This window comes from Plecotus auritus (assembly GCF_963455305.1).
Source record: "Plecotus auritus genome assembly, chromosome: 1".
NCBI lineage: Eukaryota > Metazoa > Chordata > Mammalia > Chiroptera > Vespertilionidae > Plecotus > Plecotus auritus.
The window spans coordinates 73,036,476-73,054,985 of NC_137770.1; the positions used below are offsets into that span (position 1 = coordinate 73,036,476).

The 18,510-nt window shown below is 49.7% G+C and overlaps 1 protein-coding gene across 4 annotated transcripts in view; it reads right to left on the reverse strand.

Moving 5' to 3' along the window:
* Positions 1-18,119, reverse strand: part of BAHD1 (bromo adjacent homology domain containing 1) — a 30,133-nt gene extending 12,014 nt beyond the window's left edge. For 3 of the 4 annotated variants that reach the window (XM_080651334.1, XM_080651335.1, XM_080651332.1), the window contains exon 1: positions 17,997-18,119. The gene's annotated coding sequence lies outside the window, so the exon portion shown is untranslated. Of the gene's footprint in view, positions 1-17,815; positions 17,955-17,996 lie in introns of those variants that run through there. The other variant, XM_080651333.1, reaches the window with a different exon arrangement.
* Between the last annotated feature and the right edge of the window lie 391 nt (positions 18,120-18,510).

Consider the following 18,510-nt stretch of genomic DNA (forward strand, 5'->3'; position numbering starts at 1 on the left):
GAGAAAGAACGCGGAAAACTGGAAAAGAGAAGCAGGATGCCCAGGGTTGCTCTGGCCACAATGCGGGGAACCTGCCACTGCCCAGAGACCAGACCCCAGGCATGACTCAGAGTCACAGAAGGTAAATCCATTCATTCCTGAAGCACAGACAGGAGAGGTCCTAAAAAATCCCAGGCATCTGCTAGGCTCCTTTAGACTCCTGCTTCTGATCGTGGTGACCACTCATCCCTGTTTGCTCAGCATGCTGATTAGCAATGTATCCTTTCAAGCTTAAAAGCACCCCAGTTACTTATAACTCATGAGCTCTTTTCTCAAATGCAGGATACCCCTGTGCCAGAGGTGGAGGAGCAGCAACAAGGAGAAACACATCTGTATTTCCTAGGAAAGCTTAGACCCAGCCCTCTCCCACCCCCAGAGGGCCTGGAGATGGAGGACAGTGAACAGACCACACAGCGGAGCAAGGGCCAAAGCCCCTAAACAGGCCCCAAGTTACCAGAGGAGTCAGGCCTGACAATGGCAGGGAGCCAAGGCTTAGGTCACCTGGGCTCGTGGCCTTTAAGGACACGGACAAATAGAGAGCAAGGAGGGGGTGGATGGGAAGGAGAGGGAGCACAGGGAGGTGTTTTCAAGCCTGGAAAACGAAAGAGCAAAAGAGCTCTTAACTGAGGGTGATTGGTCTGTCCCTGCTTTTCCCCTGCCCTGTAGAGTATCCCTCTCTTTACCTCCAGTCCCTCCGGGACACCCCTTGTCCCCTTCCTGTCTCTAATCCCTCCATACTGATGCCCTGATTCTCTGGCTGACTATCCAGGGAAGCCTCTAAATCATAGAGGACGTGTCACATTTCCAAATCAAGCATAAGAGCCTCTTGCTAGCCTCCCTTGACTCTGCCAAATCCCCGTCATCCACTAAAAACACCCCAGGCCATCAAAGGCACATTGCAAAACTCTTAACTTTCATGTGGTGCCTAAGGCTGCAATGTCACTCATCACCCTGAGAAGAGGCTGGGGTCTCTGCTGCCTGCTTCATTGCACTCCAAACTGAGGAAAGCAAGTGTGAGTCATGCTTTGAAGCTGGGGCTACAGCTTCCCCCTTTCCCAGGTGGGACTGGGTGGAGCTCTTGGCCTGCAGGGGGTGACCCAACTCCTTGGAGAAAGACAACCCTGGAAAGCAGTAGGCTTGGTTCTCATTCCAGCTCTGCCAATCCTTCTGCTCTCCTGCCTCTCCCACTTATACACCAGCTCAATCAGGAACTTCGGTAACTGCAAGAGACAGGGTGCCTGGGTTCTCTCAGCATTACCCTCTTCCTCTCTGGGAAGCTCTGTCCTCCCAGGCACAGGCAGTCCAGGTCCCCTTGGGGGAAGGTTCCTAGGAGGGATTTCCAGAGCATATTACTACTCACTTAGATCATGTCAAGCAAGCTCTCACTGAAGAAAACCAGTCTGACTGTTCCCAGCTCTGAAGAGCAAATACTCAACTACCATGAAGGATAGCCAGCAAGCCACATATTCAGTCCAAAATCCCAAGTGTACTCTATTTTTCAAAAATATTTTCATTGATTTTTTAAAAATTATTCTTTATTGCTGAAAGTATTACATATGTTCCCCCTTTTCCCCCATCGAGCCTCTCCAGCCCCCCCCTGCCACCGTCCCCCCACCCAGGTCTCCAGCATCCTATTGTCTGTGTCCATGGGTTATACATATATGCATACAAGGTCTTTGGTTGATTTCTTCATTGATTTTTAGAGAGAGAGAAAGAGAAATATTGATGTGAGAGTGAAACATCAATCAGCTGGCTCTTGCATGACCCCTACTGGGGATGAAGCCCACAACCCAAGCATGTGCCCTGATCAAGAATCAACCAGCAACCTTTCAGTGCATGAGAAGATGCCCAACCAACTGAGCCACCCCAGCCAGGGGCAAAATCACAAGTGTACTCTAAAGACAGCCAAGGAGCCATCTCAGCCCCAGGCACTTCAGGTCTCAAAATCGAGGGGGAGATCAGGCCCAGCTGGAGTGTCAAAGAAGCGTCTGCCAGGGCAGTGGTCGGCAAACTCATTAGTCAACAGAGCCAAATATCAATAGTACAACAATTGAAATTTCTTTTGAGAGGCAAATTTTTTAAACTTAAACTTCTTCTAACGCCACTTCTTCAAAATAGACTTGCCCAGGCCGTGGTATTTTGTGGAAGAGCCACACTCAAGGGGCCAAAAAGCCGCATGTGGCTCGCGAGCCGCAGTTTGCCGACCACTGTGCTAGGGGAAGTCATTTCCACAGAAATAGAAAGGGGAGGAGGACTGGTCTTTTGCCCTCAAACCTCAGCAGCACTGTGCACCCACTCCTCACCAGCCAGGTGGAGCACATCCAAGGTGTGAGCAAAGGAGGGCCAGAGGCTTGGAGAAGTGTGGCCTGTAGGGCACGACTGAGGGGAAAACCTGAATAGGCAGGTCCAGAGAACAGAGGCTGGTCTATAGCAGGAAAAGGTCCTGAGCCTTGGCCAGGGTTCTCCCTTTACTTACCCAGCTCTAGGCCACACCCCCCACCCCCAGACTTGGGGCTCTGCCCTACTGCCCTTTCTGAAACCTTTCTTATCCACTGCATTTTACATTTTGCTTTTCAGGCCCAGGCCAAGTAGCTCAGTTGGTTAGAGGGTCATCCTGACATGCCAAGGTTGTGGGTTCAATCCCTGGTCAGGACACATACAAGAATCAACCAATGAATGCATAAGTGGAATAACAAATTGATGTGTCTTTCTCTCCTGTTTTCTCATTCAATTTTTAAAAATTTTGCCCTTCAGGCTTTTTTATTTATTTTTAATGGGAGGGGCGTATTCAAGAGGGTGTTAGATAAGGACCCACTTGGTCACCAGAGAAAGGTCCAAGAAGAGCCCTGACTCAAGCTACCTCCCAATTATACCTAAAGCCACAGAACTGGCACCGAGTTAAATATTGCCTTACTCTGCAATCTCTCTTGGAATCACCTCCCTCCCCTACTGAAGGAATAACACTTTCTCATGAGCACTGAGTTTCTTCAATCTTCTATCAGAGAAGAGCAAGAGCACAAAGGCAGGTTCCTGTTCATTTTAATTTAGTTGATGCTATTTCATGGAAAAAAACAGAGAGGTGAAGATGGCGGCATAGGTAAACACCTAAATTGCTGCCTCACACAACAATTCCAAAACTACAACTAAAAGACGGACATCACCAGAAGCACAGGAAGACTGGCTGAGTGGAAATTCTACAACTAGAGGAAAGAGAAAAGCACACTGAGACTCAGAGGAGCTGCAGGAGGCAGAGGTACGGAGGCGCGCGCGAGAAGAGGACTGGCAACTGAGCACGCGGCTGGCTTTCTCAAGCGGGAGGGAGACAAAAGCTCCCGACTGCGCTGAACTCCAGTTCCAGGCGAGACTCTGGGGACCCAGACTCATTCGGGGAGAAACTGGACTGTCTGGCAGTGGGCAGAACTTGAGGGCGGCTTTCTCTCAGAGGTGCTTGCAGAGATTACCACGGGAGACTGAGACACAGGGGCCTCATAGGGCAGGGCTGATGGGAAACCAGTGCTGTCTGCTCCGCCCTGAGACTCTGCCCCATCCAAGCTGAATACAGAGGCTTTTGCAAGTCTTGTCTCATAAGGCTGTCTCCAGCACAGAAGTTCTCCCAGCGTAGACACAGCTGATCCTCACAGCCAAATGGCCTGGAGGTCAATTCCTCCCAGTGATACCAACAACAATCAAGGCTTAACTACAACAAGGCTGTACACACAGTCCACAAAGGGGTGCACCAAGAGTGTCCACCTCAGGTTAACTGGGGAGGCCGACCCACTGGGCCATATAGAAAACCTAGCACACAAATTTACCCTACCAACTCAGGGAAACAGTGAAAATGCGGCATCAAAGAAACAGATCACAAACGAAAGAAATGGAGGAAAACAAACGACTGGATACAGAATTCAAAACCACGGTTATAAGGCTTTTCATGAATACCCTAGAAAAGGCCGATAAATATAACGAGACCCTCGAAGATATGAAAAAGGACCAACTAGAAATTAAACATACACTGACTGAAATAAAAAATATTATACAGAGACCCAAAAACAGACTAGAGGAACACAAAAATCAAGACAAAGAATTGAAATACAAAGAAGCAAAAAACACTCAACCGAAAAAGCAAAAAGCAAAAAAAAAAAAAAAAATCCAAAAAATTGAAGACAGTGTAAGAAGACTCTGGGACAACTTCAAGCGTACCAACATCAGAATTATGGGGGTGCCAGAAGAAGAGAGAGAGCAAGATACTGAAAACCTATTTGAAGAAATAATGACCGAAAACTCCCCCCGCCTGGTGAAAGAAATAGACTTACAAGTCCAGGAAGCGCACAGAACCCCAAACAAACGGAATCCAAAGAGGACCACACCAAGACACATCATAATTAAAATGCCAAGAGCAAAAGACAAAGAGAGAATATTAAAAGCAGCAAGAGAAAAACAGTTAGTTACCTACAAGGGAGCACCCATACGACTGTCAGCTGATTTCTCAACAGAAACTATTCAGGCCAGACGGGAGTGGCAAGAAATTTTCAATGTGATGAATAGCAAGAACCTACAACCAAGATTACTCTACCCAGCAAAGCTATCATTCAGAATTGAAGGGCAGATGAAGAGCTTCACAGATAAGAAAAAGCTAAAGGAGTTCATCACCACCAAACCAGTATTATATGAAACGCTGAAAGGTATTCTTAAAGAAGAGGAAGAAGAAGAAAAAGGTGAAGATAAAAATTATGAACAACAAATACATATCTATCAACAAGTGAACCTAAAAATCAAGTGAATTAAAAACCTGAGGAACAGAATAATCTGGTGAATATAATAGAATCAGGAGCATAGAAAGGGAGTGGACTGATAATTCTCAGGGGGGAAGGGGTATGGGGGGTTCATGAAGAGACTGGACAAAAATCATACACCTATGGATGAGGACAGTGGCGGGGAGGTAAGGGCAGAAGGTGGGGTGGGAACTGGGTGGAGGGGAGCTATGGGGGGAAAAAGGAGAAACAATTGTAATAATCTGAATAAAGATTTATTAAAATAAAAAAATAAAATAAAAATAAAATGCCAAGAGCAAAAGACAAAGAGAGAATATTAAAAGCAGCAAGAGAAAAACACTTAGTTACCTACAAGGGAGCACTCATACGACTGTCAGCTGATTTCTCAACAGAAACTATACAGGCCAGACGGGAGTGGCAAGAAATATTCAATGTGATGAATAGCAAGAACCTACAACCAAGATTACTCTACCCAGCAAAGCTATCGTTCAGAATTGAAGGGCAGATAAAGAGCTTCACAGATAAGAAAAAGCTAAAGGAGTTCATCGCCACCAAACCAGTATTATATGAAATGCTGAAAGGTATTCTTTAAGAAGAGGAAGAAGAAGAAAAAGGTAAAGATAAAAATTATGAACAACAAATACATGTCTATCAACAAGTGAATCTAAAAATCAAGTGAATAAAAAATCTGATGAACAGAATAAACTGGTGAATATAATAGAATCAGGGGCATAGAAAGGGAGTGGACTGACAATTCTCGGGTGAAAGGGGTGTGGGCGGTGCGGGAAGAGACTGGACAAAAATCATACACCTATGGATGAGGACAGTGGGGGAGGGAGGGTAAGGGCAGAGGGTGGGGTGGGAACCGGGTGGAGGGGAGCTATGGGGGAAAAAAGAGGAACAATTGTAATAATCTGAACAATAAACATTTATTAAATTTAAAAAAAACCAGAGAGGTGAAGCTGCTGTAATTCTTATGATCATGTGAGGTACAGAGATGTGGCTGGTATCCCCAAGAGCTGGTGGAGTAAAAGAACCAAACCTTTTAGTCAGGCAGACCTGGATTTAAAGGCCAGCTCTGGCCCTCAGTGCAACTTTCTTCTCTGAATTCCAGATTCCTCATCTAAAAAGGATACACCAAAATGAACCTTACTTACGAGTGATGGTAAGGATGATAGAGTCACTGTGCACAAACCTACAAGGGAGGAACCAACATCCTTCCCCGCTTCCAAACCCACAGACAGAGGTAGGCCTGCCCTGGGCCTCAATGGTTCCCCACAGTAGGAGTCAAGCTTCCTCTGTGGGAAATCTGAAAACCCAGGCTGCACCTCAACTCTGCTCTGCTACTAGTCCACTGAAAACACCAAAGTATCAACCTTAGAGATTGATGGAGACACTGCTTCTTTCCCATGCAGGATCCACTGTGGGATGAATTGTGGGGAGATTCAGTTTATAATACAGCAAGAGCACAGGGGCAAAAACTGCATCCCAAGAGACCCTGAACTACAGCTCCACACTGGGAAACAACTACAGTGAAAGAGGAGCTCCTCAGATGCTAAAGGCCCAGGAATGGGGTCAGAGGGCTTGCATCCTGCCTGTCCCCGCCATCTGACTGCCCCAGGGCTCCAGCTCCCTCGTGCCCATTCTGCCTTACTCACTACTTCAGGGTCTCAATTCACTATGAAATCAGATTAGGATCCTACAAACACCCGGGCAGGAAGCAAGGGGCTCCCAACCAAAGAGAACTGGCCTGAACCCCCTGGACTCAGCTTGTGTTATAGATGCCCTCAGGTCTGGCAGCCATTTGAAGAGCTGAGCCTGTCCCCCAGAGGCACCAAGCCTATCTACAGCCTGTCAGACCACCTGCTCCTCACCCTTCACACTGGGGGCTCCCTGGAGCCCAGTGACACAGGAGCAGCCCGGTTGGAAAGATCCATACCCACACCACGTGGGGCCTGGGGTGCAGCTGGCCCTGTCTTTGACTACTCCTGTCCACTCTGGCCATCCCAGTAGGACAGCCCAGACACACAAGCCCAGAACTGCACCCAAGTATTCAGAACCTCCACTAACTCTAGCTCCAAATGCAAAACCAGACATCCCATCTCTTGCAACTGGAAAGCAGGGGTGGGAAACCTTTTTTCTGCCAAGGGCCATTTGGATATTTATAACATCACCAGAGGCCCAGTGCACGAAATTCGTGCACGGGGGTGTGTGTCCCTCAGCCCAGCCTGCACCCTCTCCAATCTGGGACCCCTCAAGGGATCAGGCCTAAACGGGCAGTCGGACATCCCTCTCACAATCCAGGACTGCTGGCTCCCAACTGCTCGCCTGCCTGCCTTCCTGATTGCCCCTAACCGCTTCTGCCTGCCAGCCTGATCACCCCCTAACCAATCCCCTGCCAGCCTGATTGATGCCTAACTGCTCCACTGCCAGCCTGTTTTCCCCTAACTACCCTCCCCTGCAGGCCTGGTCACCCCTAACTGCCCTCCCCTGCAGGCCTTGTCACCCCTAACTGCCCTCCCTGCAGGCCTGGTCACCCCTAACTGCCCTCCCCTGCAGGCCTGGGTCCCTCCCAACTGCCTTTCCCTGCAGGCCTGGTTGCCCCCAACTTCCCTCCTCTGCTGGCTTGGTCACCCCTAACTGCCCTCCCCTGTAGACTTGATTGCCCCCAACTGCCCTCCCTTGCAGGCCTGGTCTCTCCCAACTGCCCTCCCCTGCTGGCCATCTTGTGGTGACCATCTTGTGTCCACATGGGGGCAGGATCTTTGACCACATGGGGGCAGCCATCTTGTGTGTTGGAGTGATGGTCAATCTGCATATTACTCTTTTATTAGATAGGATAGAGGCCTGGTGCACGGGTGGGGGCCAGCTGGTTTGCCCTGAAGGGTGTCCTGGATCACGGTGGGGGTTCCCTTGGGGCGTGGGGCGGCCTGGGCGAGGGGCCTGTGGTGGTTTGCAGGCCGGCCACGCCCCCTGGTGACCCAAGTGGAGGCCCTGGTATCTGGGGTTTATTTATCTTCTACAATTGAAACTTTGTAGCCTGGAGCAGAGCCAAGCCTTCTGCTTGCTCTGTGGCGGCAGCCATTTCTATTGGGATTTATGTATCTTCTATAATTGAAACTTTGTAGCCTTAAGTGGAGGCCAGGGCTGCAGAAGCTTGGCTTCCTCCATTGCCGCGGGCAACCCTAGCCTCCTGCTCTTTCCAGCTCTGTGGCTGCCGCCATTTCTGTTTGGGTTTATGTATCTTCTATCATTGAAACTTTGTAGCCTTGAGTGGAGGCCTAGGCCAGCAAGGGCAGGCGGAAAGCTTGGCTTCCTCCATTGCCGGGGAAACCCAAGCCTCCCTCCTTCTCTCTGTGCCTGTAGCCATCTTGGTTGGGTTTATTTGCATATTTGCTCCTGATTGGCTGGTGGGCGTGGCTTGTGGGTGTGGCAGAGTGATGGTTAATTTGCATATTGCTCTTTTATTAGATAGGATTTGCGGGCCATACAAATTATCAATTTTAAAAATTAGCCTGCTATATTTGGTCAAACATTTTTGTTTGTTTTGTTTTGTTTTGTTAATCCTCACTTGAGGATATTCTTCCATTGATTTTTAGGGATAGTGGAAGAGAAAGACAGAGAGAAACATTGATGTGAGAAAATACATCGATTGATTGCCTCCTGCATGAGCCCCAACCAGGGGCTGGGCCAGGGAGGAGCCAGCAACCAAGGTATGTGCCCTTGACTGGAATCGAACCCAGGACCCTTTGGTCCACAGGCCGATGTTCTATGGGCTGGTCAAACATTTAATTAACTCACCTCTAATGCCCTGGCAGGGGCAGACCAAATGATTTCTCGGGCCTTATACAGCCCACAGGGCAGATGTTCCCCACCCCTGCTGTAAAGGAACACAAATCTTAATGGGGAGGGAAGGGAGTTTTAACTCAGATTATAATAAAGTGGGACTCCCCCACTTTATGTTAGAATAGTAATTAAGCATAAACCTATAGGGAAGGGCAAAATTAGGTTTACAGTTTTGAGTATTCAAAACAGTTTAATCTTATTAATTTTTGTATTTTCCATATGAACAACTATAAACCTACTTTTGCCCACCCCTGTATATTAACAGTAGATTTGGTGGAATCTCCTCCTCACTGGAAACTGCCAGTGCCCTACTCATAGGGCAAGGTCCTTCCTACAGATAGTGGGCAGAGAGAGACAGTGTACCCTCAGATCTAGAAGTTGATGTATACACACAGACCCCTGAGCTAGGACAGTGGGCAGAGAGCATTGTATTTTAGTCATACAACAGTGCTCTGCTTTAGGAAACTCTAACCTGACAAATTAGAAAGTAATCAGGTACAGTACAAAGCTAGCCTTTATGGCTTTCTCTAAAGGCACATACCCCTACTTGAAGCAATCTGCCTTCCCCTAGCTTCTTCCCAGTGCACAGCTCCTATATGGCCGAGGTAGACCTATACCTGCAGGTGTGGGTCCAACTAAGCCAGAGCACTGCGGCTCATTCCCAGGCCCATGGCACCTCTGTGACCTTTGCTCAGTCAGCCAACATTCACTGACTACTTGCCATGGCTCAACACAGTGGAGGCAAAGCTCATATGTTGCTGGAATCCTCTTGGTGCTGCTGCTAATCCTAGTGGGCTTGGTCAATGAACTGAACTTCTCTGAGCCTTGGTTTCCTTGTCTACACAACGAGGTTGTTATGAGGATCAAGTTAAATAAGAATGTGTCAAGTGCCTAGCAGAGTGCCTGGTATACAAAAGGTGCTCAATACAAGCTCATTCTTTCCCCCTATATTTCAAGTATTAGGTTAAGTGCTGAAAGAAACATGCAAAAAAAAAAAAAAAGCCTAAGAAATTGGGAGCTTTGGGCTGGTAGGAAGACAGAGGGCAAGAAAGTGTGACAGGGACTGTGATGAAGTGCTTGGAACTCAGTGGAGAGAAGCTCTCATTCCACTGCAGCTTCACAGAGGGCACACTTGAGCTAGAACTTCATTCAGACATAGGGCCTCCTTCATGCCAGGTGTACTGGCGGAACAAAAGCCCAGTAGGGAGTGGGCAGCACTGAGAAATTGGCTTCACAAACATTTGGATGCAGGAAGGGGCAACAGACAAAAGCTGAAGTCTTTTTGAGGCAGGAGACAAATGCCCCTTTCCTCAGCTTCTGTCCTACTGGTTCCATGAGACATTTCAGGAGGGGGACACGGAGCCCAGGCTAAGCTTCCTCAGCCCCTCCCACCCAGACCCAGCAGTGCCCAGGCTAAGCCAGAAGCAAATCTCCTCCTGAAGCAAGACCCATTTGTTCTGGGCAGTTAACAATGTGGGATAAATAAAACAGAAATAGGGCTGGGTTCCCCAAAGCTCAGCAACAGCTCTCAGCAGAATCAGGTGGAAACCTCATGTTACTAATGCACCATTCTTCAAAAAACACAATAGCTCACCAGCCTGCTCCAGGCCCATACCCAGGAGTGGCAAAGGATATGTGTTGGTTTAACCACCAGGAGACTCCAAGAACTAACAATTTAGATTTCTAAGAAGGCTTGCCAAGACTGGAAGTGCTCTCTTGTCCTGGACAGAAGAAACTGTCCAGCCAAGCAGAGATGGGAGCTCTGCCCTCAGCATCTCCAGCAGGTGTGCTAACCTCCTGAATCAACCAGCCATGAGGAACAAGACACAAGACAGGCCTTCCCAATGCTCCACCAGCACCAGCAGAACCACAAAGCAGAGCCTACCAGAGTTATGGACACCCAACTGAGTATCTTACACCTAACTAATTAACTAAGTTATTAGTGCCACCACCATTAGGATGTAAGCTCTATGGGGACAGGTAGGCTCTGTTTTCCTTACCACTAAATTCCATCCACAGGACTTAGTAAGAACTTAAATGAAGATCTGGCTGCCCACGTGTCCCATTCCATATATTTCTACTCTAGACTAATGGCATCACTTGGAGCCCAGGACAAGAAACTCTGACCCTCAAACTTTCCCCCGTCCCCGGGAGCCTCTTCAGTGTAAGCCAATGTTCAATAGGACTACTTCAGGAAATCTCTTATATTTACACTGCACAACCCTCTTTCACTACCATCTTCTTTCTTCTCTCTCCCAACCTGCCCAGCTATCTTTTCAGGGTTAACAGGCACTTCTAGCCAAGAGCTGTCCCATGGAATCAAGGGCAGGGACTTCATTCACTTCTTATCCCAAACCATTAAAAGAGCAAGGTTGGTGCTAGAGAGGCACAATTCTATCAAGACAAAGAATGTCATGAATATTAAGGTGAACTCAGTAGCAAAGAACCAGAGTTAGCATTCTCAGACCCTGAATCCCCTAAGTGTGCAAGGTAGGGAATTCTTGATACACCAGAGGCTTCAGGTATAACAGGATGGCTCATGTTTGTCAAGCACTCACTATGCGCCTGCCACCAGCTAAACACATTACATTCAGTCTCATTTGTCCTCACAGGATAGTTATTACCCCATCTGAAAAAGGAGAAAACAGTGGTACAAAGAGGCAAATTCTTTTACCTTCTGTACACCACCCCTGCAACAGAGGACAGCTGCTGGGTCACAGACCAACATTCAAGTTCAACTTGAAAATTCAATTTTGTTCTTCTGTGCTGTTTTAATTATTAGCATCAACACATTAATAGTTTTTCCTAATTTTTCATCATAAAAGAATTGAAGGTGTATTCCAATTAAATTGCATCGCGGAGCTACAAACATAAACATAATTTTACAAACTTTCTACAGAAAAGTCTGCTCAAAGATCCCAATAAATTCTTACATGCCCCCCTTTTTTAACTATATATTTTTTATTGATTTCAGAGAGAAAGGGAAAGGGAGAGATAGAAACATCAATGAGGAGAGAGAATCATTGATCTCGGCTGCTTTCTGCACACACCACACTGGGGAATGAGCCCACAACCCAGGCATGTGCCCTTGACCGGACTCAAACCTGGGACCCTTCAGTCCGCAGACCGATGCTCTATCCACTGAGCCAAATTGGCGAGGGCTTACATGCACTTTTTGAAAACAAACCCATTTCATATCCTAGAAAGGGTTTTTGCAAAGGCTTCAAAAGCATCTTGTTTTGATTTTATGGTAAATCCAAAAAAATCTACAGGGTTCCCTCCCACATCTAACGATACCTCTTTAATCAGGTATAATATCCTTCCTCCAGTCTGAACTGCAATGAAGACTGACATTTGGTCATGCTCCAAACAGCCACCTTAATGTGAGATGACATAGTAACTGCCCCTTGGCCTCCTCCTCCCTTGGGACCGAATAAATCCAAGTCCTTTCAATTTTCTCTGAAGATCATGTCTTACAGTCATTTCATCAATTTTATAATTATTTTTTACATTATGTCCACACTGTGTGAACCCCTCCAGGCACACAACAGGACACCCATCACTTCTGAGGAGGATCTATAGTAGAAATATGAATCTTCCCTTCTGGCATACTTGTCAGGATATCCTGGCATCAAGCAGCACCCTAACACCTTTCCCATGATTTCTATAAAGGTCCTCTAAAAACAGGTAATTCACCTTTACACTACTTGTCCAAATAAGAATGTGATTAATAAATTGAAATTCCCCCAAACATTTCAGACGGGTAGCTGCAGTTGGAAAAGGACCTAAGTGTGGTCCACCCTTCTCCTCTGCAGGCAGGAAACTGAAAGCTGCATCAAGGGAGGGTGGAGAGCCCAAACAGGCAGTGGAGATGGATTGGAAGTAGGAGCAGTCAATACCACTCCAGGTCACAAAAAGCAGAAATGCAACAGGTCACTTTGCCTTAACTGAGGACAGGGAAGCACCTCCTCCCAAATCCCTTAGAAAAACTGATGTGAGAAAGAAGATGTAGAACCCAAGTTCCAGTCTGCATCCATCCTGTTAATTAAGAAAAGTCACTTGTCATTTTTTTCATTCAGATAACTTGGTCATGGTGCCGTGGAAAAAAGTTCCCATTTTACATCTCAGAGAGACTAAGAGACAAACCCATTCTTTTATTCCTGGTAGATCAGGCTTGCAGTGGACCTCAAGGACAGTTATTTTTTATCTTTTTGGGTGTATGTGGGGGGGACACTGAATCAGGTGAATAACCAACCACCCTTGCAAGTGTATCACACTGTGAAAGATGGAATCTGGATGAAAATCCTTCACAGGACACAAAACAAAGTCCTGGACAGGACTGCCCTGAGGCCTGCTCACCAAACCTACAGTTCTCCCATCCCCAATTTTCTAGACCAAGTTGCCTAAGGCAGGGTACCAATTCCCCTCAGTGAAACCCCAGGGCCCCGTTGGTGCTCAGCAGCTCTTCATCTGGTCCTGAGTAGGCCGGCTGCCACTACTCTTCCTCCCTGTTAGCCAGTTTACTGCTCATTAGTGGCTGTACCAGGAGGTGGGCAGGGGAAACATAAACTGAAATTCAAACCAGTCTATTTTACTCCAGTTAGGTGCCTCCCATAAAACCAGGCCAGATTTCATCATCCAGGTCCTCTCTGTCCCCTGTTCTGGGGAGATTGAAGCAGCACAAAGCGTCAGGAACTGCAGAATCTCAGGACCCCAGGTGTCAGAGCCAGTGCTTTCATTCATCATGAACTTCTGATTAAACTCTGTATTTCCCATCTTTTCAGAGTGAACAGGCACTTCTAGCCTTGAGCTGGCCCATCAAGTCAAGGCCAGGGACCTGCAGAGCAGGAGTGCTGGGTCCGCCCTGAGTATCAAAGCATACTCTCGTCCCTCCAAAGCACATCAGCAAGTTCACAAAGCAAGTGAGTCCTGCCAGATTGTGCTAGCAATGCCCATAAATACTTAGACTGGGGTAGTGCTGCTTATGTAAAATGCTTCCCCATTGAGAGATGCTGCTTTATTTACATTCTTCCCAACCCATTCATAAAAAGGAGGCCCTTTAATGTTGGGGCTGTCTGTATAATGCTCTATAAACCTGGCAGCTTCGGCTGGCAGTCTTAGTTCAACACAGGCTACTTCTCAATTCCAGAGACCTTTTTCCCTTAAGATTTTTTTCTCTTTAATGACTCACCTTGCAATAGGGCACTGAGGCCAGATGTTGCCCAAGCAAGGCCAAGAGGAATAAGAACAGATAAAATAAAAACACACAAGTCCTCCTGAATATTGGGACAGAGAGGTAGAGATGAATGAAAATACATAAACTGAAAAATCCCTATAGAACGCCAATGTAAAGTAAGTATATTGGGAAGCTGAATTCCTTTCAGGTTTACTGAAACTTCCTTTATGGATGTCAAAATGTTCCCCAACTTATACCCCTATATACCAGAGAAGGTGTGGAGGGTTGTTTTTTTAACCTAATAAAAAGCAGTCAACTGCATTTACTCATTCAAAGAAAAAGTTAGAGGAGGGCTATTTCTGGTTTTTTCATTTGCACGGCAGATGAATAAAAAAATATTAATTTTCTCTGCTTCTTTATAGAATTATTTCAGGGTTTGTTGGATCTAAGAGGGGCACAATTTGCTCAGGGTGAAGAAACTGGAAAACCCCAGAAAGAGAGGAAGGTCTATATTCTAGAACACACAGCAAAAACAGCCTGAGTAGCTGAGGAGAGAGCCCAGGAACTATATTCTGAGGTAGCTTGTCTCCTGCTACAGAAGCAAAGAGGAGAGAAGTAGGATTTTTTTTTTTTTTTAATTGACGGGGAGCGGTCTACATTGCCATGGCAACTGTGAGGGGTAGCCTTCCAGCTTGGAAGGGAAATGCTGGTCCATTAATCATCAAACTGGGGCACAAAAGGGAGGTTTTGGGGAAAGGGGATGGATGTAGAATTTATTTTTTCAATGTCTAGACTCAAACCAGTCACCAGTCCTCATTCCCATTTTCCCCATGGTCCAGGGTTGACGGTAAACAAAAACTGAAGTTCTGAGACAGCTGGGATCATAGCTCTCCTTTCTGAGGGGTCCAGTATGGGGCTAACCCTACCTCCCATGTCAGCAATGCCCCTATAAACACCTCTTCCAACACCAGTGCCCAAAGTCCCATCCATGGGTCAAACCCAGGAATCCTTTTCTTTTTTGTTGTCAGAACCCTGTTTTCTCCCTATTTACACCCAGGATTGAGAAGAGATAAAACATATGGATTCATTTAGCATGGACAACAGGAAGATTGCATAAGAGCAGCAAAGCTGGGTGAAGGGAATGGCCTGGTGAGGTAGGAGAAAAACAGGATTATAGTCTTTTTCTAATTCATATCTATATGGTGTCATGTGAGCAATCCATGACAGATTTTTCACCAGCCAGAATATCAGAAACAGCTAAACTTCACTTGTTCCCCATGCTGAAGATCCCAAAGATGCCCCACTATAACCCTTTCACAGAAAAGGTTGGAAGCCATACGAAGAGCTCCACACTGAGCATTGCTGGGAAAGCAGAAGGGAAGGCTTCCATCTGTTCCCACCCAACTAAGCAGTCAACTGCATTTACTCATTCAATAAAAGCAATAGCACTCCACCAGGGCACAACACACACACACACACACACACACACACACACACACGTTTAACACTCAAGATTGGCCTGGAGTGGTCTGAGTGACAGGGAGAGGATGGAGGTATAGGGTTTAGACTGGAGGAGAGGAAGGCAAAGGGCTCTTCACTGGGGACAACTATGGAAAGCAGCAGGAGCAAAGATGCAGGAAGATAAATGTGGATGACATGGCTAGAGGAGAGTCATAGGGGAACTGTCAAGGATCAGGCTGCAGGGAAATGGGAGCAGGGGGAAGAAGTGCGTTAGGAAGAATGACCTAGCAGCTGTGGAGAGACTGGGTCAGATGGACTAGAGGAAGCCAGAGGAAAAGGGAGGCCATGACAACACAGGTCTGACATGGGAACAGCAGGACAACAGAAAGGAAAAGGAGGAAGATATAAACGACAGAAACTCTTCACTGGCTAACCTCTCCAGAGTAAACCCTCCTAAACACTTGAGCTCACTGACATGAGACTCCTGTCAGGTAAGAGCCTGTCAAAGAGGAAAACCACTGTTGTGGCAATTAATTACCCTTTACATCCAGTGGCCAGACCAGGTTACCCTCTTCTTATTGCCACCAAAAGAAATCACATACTGTATAGCTCCAGACCAGGCACGAGGGCCTTCATCATTTTCTGAATCTTAGACATACAATTAAATTATCTCAGAACAAACTTTAATCTCTCACATGAGGTAACGCATCTCATCTCACAAGCCTCAACTTCACTCAGGCTGGGGTCTAGACCCTCCTGGGGAAGATGGAGAGTGGGCATAAATTAACTCCATGCCCATACTAAGCAAGGCTGACAGGCAGCTTTCCCAGAGTGAGATTACAGCCAACCACAACTGGGAGCAGCTCTTAACCAACACCTATCTGAGGTGGGACTCAAACCCAGATTCTCAGCAAAAGTCTGCATTCTGAACACCCTGAGTCTCTATCTTTGCGTCCCCAACTCTTCCATTTTGGGATCACGTGAGGGGAGCTCTGAGTGGGTTTTTACAAATGGGAAAACAGCATCTAGTTTAGAGATGGTCACTGGTGGGGTCAGAGGAACTCATAGCTTAAGCCACTAGTTCCAAAGTGTCCTCCAGCTGGCCAAGTACAAGGTTGTCCCTCCAGGACATGTTGTCCCTCCGGGGCCCTTTTGGGGAAGACATGGGATGGAGAAAAGTAGGAAGTAAAGTCCCTCAGGTGGCACAAAGAAAAGGGATTGGAAGCCTTTTTTAATCATTAAATTTCTGCCTCAGTGCTGAAAGCAGTTGTAGATAGATTGCTGGAGTACATCTGGAGGGTGTCTCCTAGTCCTCAATGCAACTGATGTCTGTCCTCTTAAAACTGTCGACAATGGGTGACTGGGAGATGTCCCAGGTGGGATTAAACCTCTGCCCATGGGCAGACTGCTTGCTGAAAGCCTCATTCTTGGCAGGCTGTAGTGGTTCACAGGACTGTTGCCTAGGTGAGTTCAGCAACCTCGTCATTACCTGCCAGGCCCACCGTATTCGCTCCCTCACCTCTGCTCCTATGCCCCTCCACCCTGACCGGGTCGACCCCCACTCTTTCTAGAACCTCCAGGCGATCCGCGGCTTGGGCGGTGAACCAGTGCCACAGCTCCTCCCGGCGGGCACCCCGGCCCCCCGCAGTCCTCGGGGCAGAGTACGGGCCTGTCGCCCGCCCCTCGGGGTGGGTCATTCGGACCCGCTCCCCTCCCCGACGCCACCACCTGCGCCCACTCCGGCGCCGCCTTTGTCCGGCGCTTCAACGCCGAGCGGGCCCCTTGGGCCCGACCTGACCCGGCCCCAGAGGAGCGGCGGCAAGGCGGGCAGGGCAGGACCAGGCCGGGCCGCGAGCACGGGGTCCTGCTGTCACTTAGAGGCGGTCTGACAACTTCGATCCCTCCGCCCCACCTCGGACTCGGCCGCCGCTCTGCACGGTCCCCGCCGGGCCTCCCGCGGCCCACACTCGCTTCTCGAACCGGTTCCCTTCCGTCTTCGGCGCCTCCCTTCCTCTCAGTCCGATCCGGTCGGGTCTACACTAACGCCCGCCCCGGCGCGGCCCCCATCCCCTGCCCCCCATCCAGCAATAACCGGTCAGCTCCCAGCGCGGGAGAGCGCCCCCCACCCAGAGCGGGCAATCCCGCGGCGCCGCCTCCGGCCTCGGCCCCTAGCCTCGGGGACCGCGATGGGGGAGGGGGTGCGGCGGGGGAAGGGGGTGCGGCGGGGGAAGGGGGCGCGGCGCGGGGGGGCCGGGGCCTCGCCGCCCGCGCACTCGGAGGCGAGCCGGCTACGCAGCGGCGAGGAAACAACCGGCGTCCTCCCGCCCTCCGCGGCCCGGGACGCCCGCGCCGCCGCCGCACGGCCGAGCTGCCACCCTGCGGCCGCCACCCACCCCGCCCCCGACCATCGAAGCGAGAGACCCCCGGGGCTGTCACCTCGAAGCGTGCCGCGCTCCCCGATGGCGGGACTGTGGCGCGGGACCCTGGGGAGGAGGCGGCGCGAGTGAGCGGGCGGCCGCACCTGCTTCGCGTCGTCCGTCCGTCCGTCCCTTCCCGGGCTGGCGGGGGCGGCGGCGCGGCGCTCTCGGTGGGGCGCGCTGACGGGCGGCCGGTCATCTCCCCTTCACTCGTCCGCCTCCCTTGCTCGTTCTCTCCTGCCCACTCGCCCCTTCCCCCCTACTCGACCCCAGCCCTTAGCTCACCGGGACGGTGGCGCGGACGGCGCGGCTCTGGGCGCCCGCAGGCCCCAGCCGGGCTGGAATCCGGCGGCTGGAACCCCCCGGGGGCGCTCAATTCCCGGGCTCCACGCTGCTGCGTCAGCGCCTCCTCCTGGGGGCCGCGGCCGGGCGGGCGGAGCGGGGGCCGAGGCCGGGCGGGGCCGTCGGGGGGGCGGGCGCGCCGAGGCGGGCGGACGGCGAGGGCCGGACGGGCGGGGCAGGCAGCCGGACGGGCGGGCGGCGGGGGCCGGGCTCCGGGATCCGTTACGCCGCTCGCGGCTCCTCCACAAACTCCCCAAGAGCGGAGCCTCCGCCACCCTCCTTCCTGCTTCCTCGTCCCCAGCCAATCAGCGGAGCGCCCCTCGGCCAGCTCCGCCAATCAGCCGCCCCGCCCTGCGCTGGCCCCGCCAGCCAATCCGGCCCTCGGCTCCCCCTCCCAGTCTCCGGCCAATCAGAACCGTGGGTCGGTCGTCCCAACGCAGGGGGCAGCACGAGGCGG